General features: G+C 40.6%; 1 pseudogene; it reads left to right on the top strand.

Annotated features, from left to right (window-relative positions):
- The first annotated feature begins 1,608 nt into the window (after positions 1–1,608).
- On the top strand, positions 1,609–2,713 carry LOC149239657 (F-box only protein 6 pseudogene; annotated as a pseudogene).
- Positions 2,714–4,009: the final 1,296 nt, after the last annotated feature.

Raw genomic sequence — 4,009 nt, 5'->3', positions numbered from 1 at the left:
GCTAGAGGAAGTGATCCTATTGTTTTAAAGAGGGAAACCTTCAACCATAAAAGGGAGGTCTCACCTCGCATAAAAGGTAAAACTTCAACCTGAAAAGGGAAGTCTCAACCTGTGATGGTTTAAGGATAACCAACAACTCTGGAATGCTTAATGCAATTCCTGGAACTCTTCCAAAACTGGCAAGAAGCTGGAGTCTTCTGCTAGAGGAAGTGTTCTCAATTGTGTTCCTGGAATGCTTCCGAAACTGGCAAGAAACTGAAGTCTTCTGCTAGAGGAAGTGTCCCAGATTGCCAACTGAAGGCATGCTCAGGGGCATCTTTGTCTCTAGCTACAACTCTGAAACTGGTGTGGCAGGTTATGGCTCAGGCTCGCTTGATGTGACTTTGAAGCTTGTAGATGACCATCATTTCCCCCCCTGTCAGATACAAGGTGAGATGATGGAGAAAACTCAGCTGCAAGACTGTTCAATACTCTGGAACAAGTTCTGACATGTGTTTGGAATATCTTCTTGGCTGTTGATGCCCATTGCCAAGAAGCGATCCATCCAAGATGAATCTTTGTTCTTGCAGGACGTTTATTTCTGAAGCATCTGTGTGAAGAATGGCTGGTTTTATGACAGTGCTTACATGGATGAAGATCAAAACAGTGATCTTTCAAATGGCCAACTCGGTCACAGTGTTGGCATTTTATGATCTGTTGTTGTTGTTGTTGCTGTGGAAGAGGGGCAGAATCTGGAACAGCTGGAGGTGAACTGTCATGAGGAGCAGGTGAACTGTCATGAATAAATCCAGCACTTTGAAACTGAATGGGCTTGGCATAGTCTGGAATATGAAAGGACAAGTCCTTGTCATATCCAAGACCAGTTATGTGCTTGTTGTGGATAAGCTGTTCCCAAGGTCTGATGATGGGCTTGGGAAGTGCAGACTGAGTTTCTGCATCTGCATATACAACTACTGCTTTATTTGAATGAACTGTAACATTATTAACATGTTGCTGATGGGTGGTTGTCTCAATGTTCTGAACAAAAACAGGTTCAGAATGGTGTCTATTTTGATGTAGCTCTTCTTGCTGTAGCTGTGATTCAAGCTGCAAAAAATCGATCTTTTCCTGTGCATTTTGTAGACATGTCTGAATTTCTGAGAGAGATCCTTTGCTGATTTGTAATGTGTCATCAACAGTAGATAATATCAGAGTTTTAAGGAACTGTAATACTTCACTGGTTCTGGCCATTTTTTCTTCAATGTCTGATTTACACCTTAAAAAACTGATCACAACTACTACTCAATGTAGAAAAGTAATATCTACTCACAGTACACAGAAATATCCTTTATAAATGTCAGCAAATGATTAGTGTGAAATATAAAGGATTACAATCAGCTCACCAAACTCTTTATGCAGCAGTGGAATCAAGGAATCAATGCACTATAATGAGTTTTAAATACAATGCCACAATTGGGGCAGCAGCAACTGCAAACTTGTTTGGATCCTTCAAGTACTCCTTCAGAAATGATGGTTATCAAAACTTCAATAATTTTTAACACCATGTCATGGGCATTCTTTGAACTGTAATTTACAGTGGTCAACCTCAGCAAAGCATTAAACATATGAATGGCACCAGCAATCAAATCGGATCCAATTATAGGAAGAGAAGCACAAAATCTCGGTTGCAAATGGAATTCGAACTATTCAAAGTGTATTTGAAACCAATCACTATACCATTGGATCGTATACCATTCAGGCCTCACACGAACTTATTTAAAATAGCAGCTTCAACGTATTTCAGGCAGCATCATAACGTATTCAGGCAACTTTAATCACAGTTTTTGATGCATTCAATACAGCTCCAGGTCAACACACAAATAAATCAATAAGCGATATACAAAACTGATTTCTTTCTCTGCAATAGAGACTTAATGTCCAGCACATACAGTGCACATATTAAGGGCAATAATCATCACAAAAAGAAACTACCTTTCCAACCTGGACACCACCACCAGAAATGACGTGCATAGTATTGTCAATGCAGGTAAATCACTTATTTTAAGGATGGGTGAAGAGAAGCCCCCTCCCTATAAAAGGCCTCGCAGAGACAGGAGCAAAAAACAGAGTTTGTAGGGAAGTTGCTGTAGTTATGGAGGAAAATATCTGGAAAGAGCTCCCTGGGGACCTTCTCGAAAAAGTGATTGCACGGTTACCTATTCCATCTATTTTTCGCTGCCAATTAGTTTGCCGTAGTTGGAATTCTTTGCTAAGATCCCACAAATTTCTTCAACAGTTTGCAGAGGTTCGTCCTCAATCCCCTTGGTTTTACACCATAACACACAGAAACATATCTAATGGTGCAATCTATGATCCATCAATGAACAAGTGGTATCATTTATCACTGCCATCTCCTTCTCCTAAAACCATCATATCATATCACGTTGCATCAACAGGAGGTCTTGTCTATTTCATTGATATATTGCATCACAAATTTTTTATATGTAATCTGCTTATGATGTCTTTCCGGGAACTGCCATCAACTGTGAGAGTGCCATCTCAAGTTGCTGTAGGCATGGTTCTCAAAAAAGCTTCAGTTCGGTACAAATTGCTGTGGTTAGAATGTAATGGGGATTATGGAGTTTTTGATTCAGTAGAGAATACTTGGAGCAAGCCTGGCAAGCCTGGGACTCGATCCTTCCTTATTTTTGCTGTTGCATCAAACCATTTATAAAAGAAACACCACAGGAATTCAAAACTGATGAATTGACACCAAATGAAAAGAGTGGTTTTTGAACAAGTTATTAGAGGAGCAGATGAGATTGATCTTTTCTATGGGAACCCACTTTTGTTTTCTTTGCTACAATACCCGTGCGGGAAATGAAAAGCCCGGATACCTTGTGGGCTAGATCTTAAATCATAAACACATGAATGAGACCTATTGAAACAAATGCTGCTACATATATCACCACATATATATCACGTCGCTATGGTTGATTAAATTCAGATTGCCAACACAAGAAACCACATGACTGGTCCACATGTAATTACTGAAGAGACTTGGGGAGTTCGCTACCAGTTTTACTCAAAACACCGAAATTCATGCGATGGCTGAATATGTTTTTACTAAAATATCAAAATCAACTTAAACGCCCACCGTGGGGCACTAACCCACGACCAAAAGGTTAAGAGCCTTGCGCTCTAAGTATAGACAAAGGGTCGCTGAAATAAATGAACGCAAAGGACTGGAATCGGTCAAAGACTACAAAACTTCAGCCCGAGAAAAAAGATCAAACTCAAAATCGCGAGAAAAACTCGAGGCAAAAATATTCCTCTACACAATCCCGCAGGCTCGAACCTCAAACAGTACAATTTTCACCATTTTTCTTGGCCCTTTGACAGAAAAGATCCCTCAAATTACACAGGCAAGAGCAGCAGCCGCAGACCTTAACTTGCTAGATTATGAGATTCCTTTCGCTGAGCACACGGACGGTTCCAACCGGAGACTAGAAATCCGCAACAATACTCAACAAAATTTTTTTGTTTTCATGGCAACGAGTGGCGCAACAATTCTCAGTGGAATGGATTAAATTTTTGTTGTCATGGCAATGGGTGGCAGATATAAAACACCCCAACAATTCTCAGCATTGTATACATTATGAATTCAATATAAGCAGCGTTGTATACATTGTATATTCAATAACTGAACCGACAATGTCCAAGGCATATACAAACAGCGTGTAAACAATGCATATACAAACCCGTTACCAGTTTTAATGCACTGCACATTCAGAACGATGATACCAGCTGCGTCCTCCACAATTCTTTGTCAGGCAGCGTTCAACAATCCAGCTGCGTATGGAGTCTCTCAGAACGGTGAGAGCGTCAGGTGAGAGAACGTTAGGTGAGAGAGCGTTAGGGCAGCACAGGCGTGGCAGAGACGCAGGACAGAGGCGTTCAAGTTTAATGGCTATTCAAACACATTCAGTAACGCAGGTGAGAATAATCAGGTGAATTGTCAGGCAGTAGA

The sequence above is a fragment of the Pinus tabuliformis genome, chromosome 8, assembly GCF_031772625.1.
Source record: "Pinus tabuliformis cultivar Carrire ecotype Pingquan chromosome 8, CPIR1, whole genome shotgun sequence".
Lineage (NCBI taxonomy): Eukaryota > Viridiplantae > Streptophyta > Pinopsida > Pinales > Pinaceae > Pinus > Pinus tabuliformis.
Note: the sequence above shows the minus strand (reverse complement) of the source record. Positions and strands in the feature narration are given on the sequence as shown.